Source organism: Xyrauchen texanus, chromosome 48, assembly GCF_025860055.1.
Source record: "Xyrauchen texanus isolate HMW12.3.18 chromosome 48, RBS_HiC_50CHRs, whole genome shotgun sequence".
Classification (NCBI taxonomy): Eukaryota; Metazoa; Chordata; class Actinopteri; order Cypriniformes; family Catostomidae; genus Xyrauchen; species Xyrauchen texanus.
The window spans coordinates 22,803,772-22,816,677 of NC_068323.1; the positions used below are offsets into that span (position 1 = coordinate 22,803,772).

Below are 12,906 nucleotides of genomic sequence, written 5' to 3' on the forward strand. Positions count from 1 at the left end.
TGCCTGTAGCTCTCTCTCCCAAACTGCAGCATCTCATTGCATTTATCCTCATCGGCTGATTAGCCCAATTAGCCCGCCCTCCTCCTTGTACACACCTCGCTCCTTTGCCTCAGGCCAGGGAACCCCCAGTATGACGTACATCCACCCCTCCCCTCCTTTCCCTGCCCTTGAGTGACCTGGCAGGGAGACAAGGGGAGGGAAAATCAAAAACAAACAGAGGAGAGGGAAAGGCCAATGCGGAGCGACAGTGAGAGAGAGAGAGAGGAAAAACTTACCAGTTCCCAGATACGACGTCGCCTGGTCCTCCATCACTCCTCCACCATCTGGCGGACAACAGCCACTCCTTCCCGGGTGGACCGGAGCCAGTCCTCAGACCACTGGAAGATGAAATGGAACTAGAGCAGCAGCTCTACCTCTCTAAGCGGTCGGCAGTGAGCCCCTCCTCCCCTCGTGGACGGTGGCCATTCTTCCGAACCTGCCGTGTTTTGGCTGCCGGTAGGGAACTCCTCTGCCCCTGGCAGCAGCCCCACCACTCCAGGTGGCCGGCAGTGAGCCCCTCCTCTCCTCACGGATGGTGGACATTTCTCTGAGTCCAGGCGGCCGGTAGCAACTCCTCCGTCTCCCGGTGGATGGCCGCGGCGGCTCCTTTGGGATGGATTGTTGTGGCGGGAACTCTACATCAGTGCATTCAAGTCAAGTCAATTTTATTTGTATAGCGCCTTTCACAACACACATCGTTTCAAAGCAGCTTTACAGAATATCAGCATTAACAGTCGATAAAACTGTAATGTCTATAAAGTCGATTAATCATCATTGTGTAATTTAGATAAAATACGATTTTTAATAGTGTTTAAAAATAATTAAATGATAATTGTATTAATAACCCCAGTGAGCAAGCTGTAGACGACTGTGGCAAGGAACACAAAACTCCATAAGATGTAGATTAATGGAGAAAAATAACCTTGGGAGAAACCAGACTCACTGTGGGGGCCAGTTCCCTCTGGCTAACATTATGAATGTAATGTAAATATTAATTATGTATAGGTAAAATCATGGTTTAAAATTATTAAACTAAGTGTTAAGGGTCAGTGATTAAACATCGATTGTGTTTGAACTGTAAGATTAATGACCAAAGTCTTTGAAGTCCATCTTGATTAATTGCAGAAGTTCACATAGATGCAACTGTCCTTGTTAATTGGCTGATGAAGGCTTTTGTTGGCAATAGTTAGTCTAAGCATTTCATTTCAAGATCGTAGTCCATAAATAGACCGAGGTGATGCAGGTTGGAGTTGGCATCATTTCATCCTCTGAAGTCCGTCATAATAGATTGAAGTGATGTTTGGCTGGCACCGGCTGCATTTAGTCATCATCATTCTGCGACATGTAGCAGTGGAGTCCAACATGAAGCAGGAATGGTGCTGGATCCAGCCGGATCTGGTGACCTCAGGATAGGAGTCCCGAGGTTGAGACAGGGAAACAAATAAAAAGATGTAGGCGTAGATGCCATTTAATTTATTGCAGAGTTAGAGATCATGCTCAATGTTTCTGGTTTCTGGTTCTGGTAGACCCAACTAAAGCAGCCTAATTGTGGGTTGGAGGATAAATTAGGTGTACGCCTGGCTAAATAGATGAGTCTTTAGTCTAGACTTAAACTGAGAGAGCGTGTCTGCATCTCGAACAGTGTTTGGGAGACTATTCCATAGTTTAGGAGCCAAATATGAAAAGGATCTTCCTCCTTTAGTGGATTTTGATATTCTAGGAACTATTAATATGCCAGAATTTTGCGATCTTAATGAACGTGTTGGAATATAGCGTGGTAGAAGATCACTTAAGTACTGCAGAGCTAGACCATTCAAAGCTTTGTATGTAGTTAACAGAATTTTAAAATCAATACGGAATTTAACAGGTAGCCAATGTAACGATGATAAAATGGGGCTAATATGATCATATTTCTTGGTTCTCGTCAGCACTCTGGCTGCTGCATTTTGAACCAATTGAAGTTTATTTATTGATCTTGCTGGACATCCTCCCAGTAATGCATTACAATAATCTAGTCTTGAGGTCATGAACGCATGAATTAGTTTTTCGGCATCAGCAACCGAGAGCATATGCCTTAATTTAGCAATATTTCTTAGGTGGAAGAATGCTGTTCTACAAACATTTGTAATTTGATTTTCAAAGGACAGATTGGTATTAAATATAACACCTAAGTTCTTCGCTGTTGAAGATGATGTAACAGTACATCCATCTAGAGTCAAATTATATTTTAGTGGCTTATTTTTAGAGTTTTTTGGTCCAATAATTAGAACCTCTGTTTTGTCAGAATTGAGTAGAAGGAAATTTCTGGCCATCCAATCTTTTATTTCATTAATACACTCTGCTAATTTTGAGAATTGTGAAATCTCATCAGGTTTTGAAGAAATATAAAGTTGTGTATCGTCAGCATAGCAGTGGAAACTTATTCCACGATTCCTGATAATATCTCCAAGGGGAAGCATATACATGGAGAAAATCAGAGGCCCTAAAACTGATCCCTGTGGCACTCCATATTTTACTTTTGTTTGGTTTGACAATTCCTCATTTACATAGACAAAGTGGTAGCGGTCTGCTAAATATGACCTAAACCATGCTAATGCCACTCCACAAATTCCAACATAATTCTCTAGCCTATTCAAGAGAATGTCGTGATCTATCGTGTCGAATGCAGCACTAAGATCTAAAAGCACTAGAAGAGAAATGCAGCCGCGATCAGATGATAAGAGCAAGTCATTTGTAACTCTGATAAGTGCAGTCTCTGTACTGTGATGAGGCCTAAATCCTGAATGAAATTCTTCATATATACTATTTCTCTGTAGAAATGAACATATTTGGGAGGATACTACATTTTCTAGTATTTTTGACATAAACGGGAGGTTTGAAATCGGTCTATAATTAGCAAGTTCTCCAGGATTAAGTTGTGGCTTCTTAATTAGCGGTTTGATAATTGCCATTTTAAAGTTTCTTGGGACATGTCCTAAGCATAGCGAGGAGTTAATGATATTAAGAAGAGGTTCTGATATTACAGGAGATACCTCTTTTAAGAGCTTAATTGGTATAGGATCTAACAAACAAGTTGTGGCTTTTGATGTTTCGATAAGTTTTGTTAGCTCTTCATGACCTATGATAGCGAAGGATTGAAGTTGCACATGAGGGAAATTATTCGACACTGTTTTCTGAGGTGCTATGACAGATGATTGCATAATTCCAATTTTATTTCTGATTATTTCAATTTTATCTGTGAAGAAATTCATGAAGTCATTACTCTTGAGCTGTGACGTAATATCTGGTTCGGTTGAGGCTTTATTCCTAACCAATTTAGCCACAGTACTGAATAAACATCTAGGATTGTTGTGGTTATTTTCTATGAGTTTACTAAAATATGCTGACCTGGCAGCTTTGAGTGCGTGTTTGTAGCTACAGACACTATCCTTCCATGCACCCTGAAATACTTCTAATTTTGTATTTTTCCACATGCGCTCCATTTTCCGAGCTGCTCTCTTGAGAGAATGAGTGCGATCATTGTACCATGGTGCAGGGCTTATTTCTTTAATTTTCTTTAATTGAAGTGGGGCGACAACATCAAGGGTGCTAGAGAAGACTGCATTTAAATTTTTTGTTATTTCATCAAGTTCTTCTGGGCTTTGGGGTTTATTGAGTATATGAGATAGATCTGGAAGAGTATTAGTGAAGTTATCTTTAGTGGTCGAAAGAATAGTTCTACCTGAACGATAGCGTGGTGTAGATTGAGTAACATTAGCTGATTGCAGCATGCAAGAGACGAGGTAATGATCCGAGATGTCATCGCTCTGCTGCAGAATTTCTGTATTATCAACATCAACTCCATATGAAAGAATTAAATCTAGCGTATGATTATGGCGATGAGTTGGTCCTGTTACATTTTGTTTGACTCCAAGAGAGTTGAGAATATCGATAAATGCTAATCCCAATGTATCTTTTTCATTATCTATGTGAATGTTGAAGTCACCAACAATTAAGGCTCTATCTACAGTAACTACAAGATCTGATAAAAAATGTGCAAATTCACTAAGGAAATCTGAATAAGGCCCGGGTGATCTATACACTGTAGCAAGGGTAAAGGACGACAGATAATTTTTATTTATATTTGTATTTGACGGTGTCACCTTAAGCATTATTAGTTCAAAAGACTTACATTTATATCCTGTCCTCTGAGTAACACCAAAAACTTCACTGTAAATTGTAGCAACACCTCTTCCTCGACCCTTCAGACAAGGCTCATGTTTATAACAATAACCTGGGGGAGTAGATTCATTTAAACTAATATATTCATCCGGTTTAAGCCAGGTTTCAGTCAAACAGAGCGCATCCAATCTATGATCTGTAATCATTTCATTGACAATTAGTGCTTTGGTAGAAAGAGATCTAATGTTTAGTAGCCCTATTTTTATTTGATGTACATTTTTAATTTATTTGTTTTGTTCAAGTTTGACCTTAATCACATTTTTTCTAAATGATTTAGTGAGGGTATTGTGTTTCGTAGTTCGTGGAACAGACACAGTCTCTATGAGATATCTAGGTGATACAGTCTCTATGTGTTGTAGTTTATGTGACCTGTGTGACGTCTCAAGGCAGCTAGCAGACGTTCGGATTAACCAGTTTGTCTGCTTCCTGACCTGGGCCCCATTTAGTCAATTAATATCATTATTAAGTCTATGAGCCAAATTACTAGAGAGGAGAGCGGCACCTTCCCTGGAGGGATGGAGTCCGTCTCTCTTTAGCAGGTCAGGTCTACCCCAAAAACTTTTCCAATTGTCTATAAATCCTATTTTATTCTGCAGACACCACTCAGACATCCAGCCATTCAGTGACACTAATCTACTATAAACCTCGTCAGCAGGGAGGGGACCAGAGCATATTACATTGTCTGACATCGTTTTTGCAAATTTGCACACCTCTTTAACATTATCTTTAGTGATCTCCGACTGGCGAAGCCGGACATTGTTAGTGCCGACATGAAAATCTACGTTTAGCATTAGCCAGCACTTGTAAATTTGATTTGATGTCAGACGCTCTGGCCCCCGAAATGCAATTAACAATAGTGGCTGGAGTCTCTATTTCCACGTTCCTTACAATAGAATCACCAATAACAAGGGCTCTTTCAATATGATTCTCAGTGGGTGTATCACTGAGTGGGGAGAATTTATTGGAAACCCTAACAGGTGCGGGAGAGTGGTGTCTCTTTGCTGAACGAGTATGCCGCCGAGACGTCACCCAAATGCCCTGCTGCAGGGGCTCTATAACCGGAACCAAAGTGTGTGTGTTGCTCTCTGTACTGCCCGCATCTGAAACAGTATCTAACGGCTTCTCTTTCTCACTGACCTCTACTAGCATTCGGATGCGAGTCTCTAACTCATTAACCTTCTCCGTCAGCCTGACTAATTCCTTACATTTATCACAAGTGAATCCCTCACTGCTGACGGAGGAGGCTATTTTAAACATGTGACATGCAATGCATGAACAAATAACATGAGCCGATGCCATGACTTACCGCAAATTGTTCGTTGTTCCTGAGCGGTGAGGGTTTTGAGATTGATTTGAATCCCTCACAAAATTGTTTGTTGTTGGTGGTGGTTGTTCTTGATAGGCGGTGCTTTGAGATCGATGCAATAATCTGTGTACCGCAGAGGAGAAAAAACGGGTGCGCGCTGAAAAAAAATGCACGCAGTTTAACCGCGATAAAAATAGAACGCGGATACAGGTGGAATATGCGCGCAGTTGAATCCCGATAAGAGAATAATACGGGAAGACCCGATGCGTGCTTAAAAATGGCAGATGTTTAAGGATTAAAGGCTACAAACACAGACTCTAGCTAGGTGTCAGCAGCAACCGGTAAAATACACGCAGATGAAACGGGAGAAAAAGCGGAAGAATCTGAAACGCGGTAAAATGACAAAGGATATAACTATGAACGATGACTATAACGTTGAACGTATGAGAATAAGCAGTGCTAAGCAGGCAACAAACAAACTCTCGTGCAGCGTGCGTGCGTGCTGTGCCGTCAGAAACAGGACTTTCCTCCTCCTTCCTGGGCTTCGACACCAATGTAACAGGGTTCAATGGAAAGGAGGAGGCGGGAACCGGATGAAGCATCAAAGTAATGTTTTATTAAACTCAAACAAAAAAACACACACACATAAACACATACAGGGCAGCTGCCTGTAGCTCTCTCTCTCCCGAACTGACACATCTCACTGCATTTATCCCTCTCCTCGATTGATTAGCCACACGGTGCCTTAAGCAGCTTGGAAAATTGCAGAAAATAATGTCAAGCCTTTAGACAATTAGCTTATTAGCTTCTCATAGGAGGTGTACTGTATTGGAGGTGTACCTGTGGATGTATTTTCAGGTCTACCTTCAAACTCAGTGCCTCTTTGCTTGACATCATGGGAAAATCAAATAATATCAGCCAAGACCTCAGAAAAATAATTGTGGACCTCCACAAGTCTGGTTCATCCTTGGGAGCAATTTCCAAACAACTGACGGTACCACGTTCATCTGTACAAACAATAGTATGCAAGTATAAACACCATGGGACCACGCAGCCATCATACCACTCAGGAAGGAGACGCATTCTGTCTCTTATAGACGAAGGTTGTTTGGTGCAAAAAGCGCAAATCAATCCGAGAACAACAGCAAAGGATCTTGTGAAGATGCTGGAGGAAACATGTAGACAAGTATCTATATCCGCAGTAAAACGAGTCCTATATCGACATAACCTCAAAGGCACTGCAGCAAGAAAGCAGCCAATGCTCTAAAGCCACCATAAAAGTTTACAAGTGCAAATGGGGACAAAGAACTTTGGAGAAATTTCCTCTAGTCTGATGAAACAAAAATTTAAATTTTGGAAATAATGAGCATCTTTATGTTTGGAGGAAAAAGGGTGAGGCTTGCAAGCAGAAGAACACCATCCCAACCGTGATGCATGGGGGTGGCAGCATCATGTTGTTGGGGTGCTTGGAGGGACTGGTGCACTTCACAAAATAGATGGCATAATGAAGAAGGAAAATTATGTGGATATATTGAAGCAAGATCTCCAGATGTCAGCCAGGAAGTTAAAGCTTGCAAATGGGTTTCCAAATGGACAATGACCCCAAACATAACTCCAAAGTTGTGGCAAAATGGCTTAAGGACAACAAAGTCAAGGTATTGGAGTCGCCATCACAAAGCCCTGACCGCAATCTGATAGAAGATTTTTGGGCAGAACTGAAAAAGCATGTGCGAGCAATGAGGCCTACAAACCTGACTCAGTTACAGCAGTTCTGTCTGGAGGAATGGGACAAAATTCCAGCAACTTATCGTGAGAAGCTTGTGGAAGGCTTCCTAAAACATTTGACCCAAGTTTAACAATTTAAAGGTAATGCTACCAAATACTAACAAAGTGTAAAACTTCTGACCCAGTGGGAATGTGATGAAAGAAATAAAAGCTGAAATAAATCATTCTATCTACTATAATTCTGACATTTGACATTCTTTAAATAAAGTAGTGATCCTAACTGACCTAAGACAGGGAATGTTTTCTACGATTAAATGTCAGGAATGATGAAAAACGTTTAAATGTATTAAATGAGTTTAAATGTATTTGGCTAAGGTGTATGTAAACTTCTGACTTCAACTGTAGCTGTCCTAAGATGTTTAGCAATTTTATAGTCTTGCTCTCAGTGTGTGCACACCTTAAAAATGTATGGCATGAACAACAACATGAAACCCACTATTACAGTCTGTAGGACTTAGTACTTAACATGTTTTTGAACGAGGTGCGAGTCAGGCCCAAATGTCGTACCTGAGGCTCAGTTTCTGCAGTGCTGCCAGCACGTTCTCTCGAGTTACAGACTCTTTCTCTTCAGTCTTCAGACAGTCGAGCAGAAACCTCAGTAGAGAGGGAATCTGAGACAAGTACAGCCGCCCTAGACATGGAGGATGTGTTATATTAGCATTTCCCAGCATTTATCTGTATAAACATTATTATTATGTTTTATTTTATTTTTAAAATTGTGATTATATATATTGCACATTGATATTGTTTTATAACAAAGCAAAACATTTTCAAGTTTATTCCAATAAACTCACATCTGGAATGGAATGAGGGTGAGAAAATGAGAGAATTTTCATTTTTGGGTGAACTATTCCTGTAAACCTTCATATTTGTACAACAATTCATGATATCACAGGTACACAAAGCCAGAGTAAATGATTATTCTAAGTGTTTGCGTTCCTATTTTCTTTTTGCATTTTTACTTACCATCGCACAAAGAGGCCAAGGCGTTGATGAGTCGTGCCATATATTGTCTGACAATCTCACTCTTAGAGTTGATTAGATTAAGGACAGTTTTCTGTAAAATAAACAAAACTGGTTTGGCAACAAGTGAATCGGCTGATTTAGATGCCTCTGGGTATAGTTGTTGGTCCAGTTTCCTGCTACTTAATGTTTTATTCTGTGTTCTGAGTTTATGCTTGGGTGATTTTCACCTGAGTCTGAGCCTTTCAAACTAAACAAACATTGAATGGTTAGCTAAAACATGCAAGTGATTATCTGACGTGTGTGCCCTGAAGTTTGGGGTAGATTTTATATTGCATGTATGAGTTATAACAACTTCCTGTTTCATGGTGAAACACCGAATTTGTCAGACCGCCATGGCCACTTAATGCAGTGAAAACTCAAAAGCTTCGAAATGTAGCATCGCCAAGGCCTTTAGATTAGAATAACCAAATATAAAGTAGATCTGATTATCTAATCTCTAGGAGGAGTTTGTTAAAGTAGAGGCCTGGAAATGGCAAAAACTGAGCAAAAATAGAAGAGAAACATCTAAATGGCTGACTTCCTTTTGAGTTTAGGGCATGGGTCCAGGAGACTTTTTTGTAGGTATTGGCATGTTACACAGGTGTACCGATTGTCGTATGTGTAGGTGAAACGTAGCGTGAAAAGCATATTGAAAGTTTGTAAGTGCCGCTATCGAGCCATTTTGCCACACCTAATTCTGAAACCCATATCAGATGTAAATTTTCACCACTTCTGATGCGTGTGCAAAGTTTCATGACTTTTCGTGTATGTTTAGGCCCTCAAAAATTCAATTCATTTGGGAAAAAATAAATAAATAATAAACGCCTAGAACAACAATAGGGTCCTCGCACCATCAGTGCTCGGGCCCAAATAATCAAGACATGTTTTCCACAGTGTTTGTTACAAAATAAACATTATTACAAATACACAACAATAAACAGCAATATTTTACTAAATTTTGGGACATGTGAAATGCTATGTGAAGACTTCAGTGAGCATTTTTGAGCAAACAAATCATAACCGTACGTTTTTACACATAATCATACGTTTTTATTCAAATCACTGAAACGGAGACATTGAACTGATACACATAAATGAACTGAAGTTACAAACACTAATGCTGTTTTTGCTACTTAATTTGCAATCATCAACACCATTAAAAATGGTCTTAGTCTCACACAAATACATTTAAATTAAGGGCTGTCAATTTAACCTCCTTCAGTGTTATTATATAAAAAATAATGTGTTAAAAAATGTATGCAATTAATCATGGCCCAGGATGAGTCTCACACCCTGTCTTTTCTTTTAAGTTTCAAACTGTTTTTTGTTTGTTGTTTATAACATGATGCAACCTAATTAAGATGCTCCAAAAGCATCCATGTGATGGATTGTTGTGGACTGTAGGCCAATGATAGGTTTATGTTCAATGATATGGAAATAAACAATATACAGCATTCTAAAGCCACTTTTTGTATTGTAAAAAGTGATAGTCACAACTGATTAAATGAATTATTTAAATATAATTATTTATAATTACTTAATCACTTAAGTATTGAAATATTTGTATGTGGGACAGCACAAACTTTAATACATGGAACATCCCACAAAGAGACAGCAAATAGTTTCAAGTGATGCTACAAGCGAATTGTTCAATCGAAGTTATGAATCTATTCACTGAGACTATGAACTAATTTACATAGATGAATCAAACTTAGCAATTCAACTCAATTTTGCTGCTGAAGTTTAAATCAGAATTTTTTTGATAAATATCTGTCTTAGAAACTCAAGGCAAGAAACATTTGCGAAACTAGTGTAAAGATGAAAAAAAGCAATACTGAATTTACATCATAAATACATTGTAAATACTCAATATATTGTCCAGCCCTGAATACAAATATGCATGTCATTACATAGTGAAACAGGGTTTGTAAGAGTTCATAACGCACCTGTTTGGTACTGTAGCGCTCCAGAAGATCATTGCTAATGAAAGCCTGAAGTACTGTATCTCTTTGCTCACCATGAAGAGATCGAGTCAACCTCTGCAAGAAAGAAAGAAAAGACATGAAAACACACAACTTCACAAATGCAATTGGAGCATTCATGTTGGTGTTAAAATATCCAAACACAAATTATCACCATCATATCCCTTACATAACTTTACAATGGTAACCACAGTTTCCACCAAAATAATATAGCTACTACAGCTATTGTTACTACTGTAAATCTACAATGAATTAAAACAGGATGCATTCTTGTGTTTAAAAACTAATTTTCCACAGTTTTATAGTAGTATTAATAGCTGTTGTTAATATGCCATTTTAGTGGACACTATGACTACAATGGTCCATTGTTGTAAGGGACTGTAAAATCTAATAAGAAACAAATGTCAGTTAGAACATCAGAAGAGATGCTTCAATATCTCACCAGTTGTGCTTATGTTTATAGCTTTATTTAATTTACTATTCACTGTGTTGAGATTTACCCAGCGCAAAGCCTGGAGCAGTAAAGCCTTCAGTCTGTCTGATCCATTCACCAAGTCCTTCTTCAGCTTTTCATAGTCCAGAGGAGGCAGCAAAGGCACATCTTTGGGTCTCCTAAAGCAGGAAAAAAAGAAATGATTTCCTGATGAATCAGCACATGATATCTGCAGGTTTCTGATGGGAAAGCATTGGATCAATCTTTCAGTCTAATCAGTGGGGATATTATGTCTGGTTTGAAACCAGGTCTGGTTTGATCACATTTACAGAATAAGTTTGGAACATTACAAGATAAAAACCAGATCATGTGCTGCTCCTCGTTATCTTCCTGGAGATAAGCATTTAAGTTCTGTGACTTTTTGTCCATTAGTTTTAAGGTCATCTATATGATATTATAGCTACTTAATGATATTTTAGAAAAGACTGTATACATCTCAAATGTACAGTTTTTCACTTACTGGACAAAAAACTAAATAGTATGTATTGCATGAATGGTATTGTATGAATCTCAAATATTCAGTCTTCCTCTTTTAGGAAAACAGGCCAAAAATATTGATGATAGCATCTTGTTCATAAAGGCATGTAAGTATTTTTTGTCCAATTGAATGCTCTTTAGAAAAAGAATGTCCATAAAAATTTTATGTTAACTGCCAAATCGGGGTTTATGGCTTAACTAAAAGCTGTTGGATATTAAAACACTCTTCACAATATGTCCTGACCCACTCTTCTTGTTTGCATTGTAAATATGCCAACACAACAATCTGCGTCCATCAAACCACTTCATGGGGTCTATCCAACTATCACAAATTAAAGCAATCCAATTTCATAAAGCACACAATCCAAAATGCTTCAAAAGGACTTACTGAGGTGCCCCAGATGCCCGTAGCATTGAGGACACCTAAATAGAAAAAATACAAATAAAGTAAAGACACACCATAACAAGGTTTGCATATTATAATTGCAATCAGGCCAACATGGAATCTGCCGATACCGAACGCAGCACAAAGCAGACTTCTGCAGAATTTGAATGTCTGTCATTCACAGAGTTCTACACATCCCCCACCCTATGCATGTTTGTTTATTCAATATTTGGCCAAATTTGATTATGTTTGATTCTGAGTGCTATACTCTCACCTCAGTAATGTTTGACCATTTTTAAGAGGTACACTGTGGATTTTTCATTTAAAGTTTAATTAGAATTAATAAAATAAAATAATTGTGCCAGTACATAAAAATCTGTGTTAAACGCTTTCTTGGCTTACACCAATTCACTACGCCAAGACTACAATAATGATTTTACATTCAGAGCTGTCTGGGTTGATTTGGCGGGAAATTTCAGGCTTCCATCATTCTTCCTTGCGTGTTTACGGACATGACGTAAATGTGCAAGGATGAATTACGAAAGCCTGAAATTGACCCTGATTCAGGATTATTGAAGCCTACAATAAATATTTTACATTCACAGCTGCCAGCTTTGTGGTAGATAACATCAGGCTTCTGCCATTTACCCTTGTGAGTTGACATCATGTTCATAAACACTCACGAACGAATGAAGGAAGCCTGAAATTTCTAGCCAAATATTACCAAGTCACTACGGTAAGCCTACAACATTTTCAAAATCAAAGCTGTCATTTGAATTGGCGGGAAATTTCAGGCTTCCGTCGTTTATCCTTGCGTGTTTACTGACATGATATGCAGTAAACATACAAGGAGGAATGATGGTAGTCTTCAATTTTCCGCCAAATCATTACAGTATAAGCCTACAATAACACTTTTACATTTAGTGCTGTAGGCTTTGATTAGATTTTTCCTTGCATGGTACCACATATGTTGATAGAGAGCTCAGAATCACGTAGTGTAGCATGAAATCCATTTTGCTGAATTAAACAGATTTTCCCACAATATTAGCGCAGATCATTAAAAAAAAAACGTCTGGGCCAGCTCATCACTTAAACCCTTACAGATGTAAGACTTGGATCTGTAAATTGATACACTGACTTTCAAATGCATGTGTGTGTCAATTCAATGTTAGATGGTTATTCTATAACCATCTAACATGAGTTTAGCTCAATA

General features: G+C 38.7%; 1 pseudogene; it reads right to left on the minus strand.

Annotated features, from left to right (window-relative positions):
* LOC127639761 (lisH domain-containing protein ARMC9-like) overlaps window positions 1-12,906 on the minus strand; it is a 63,362-nt pseudogene that overhangs the window by 33,153 nt on the left and 17,303 nt on the right.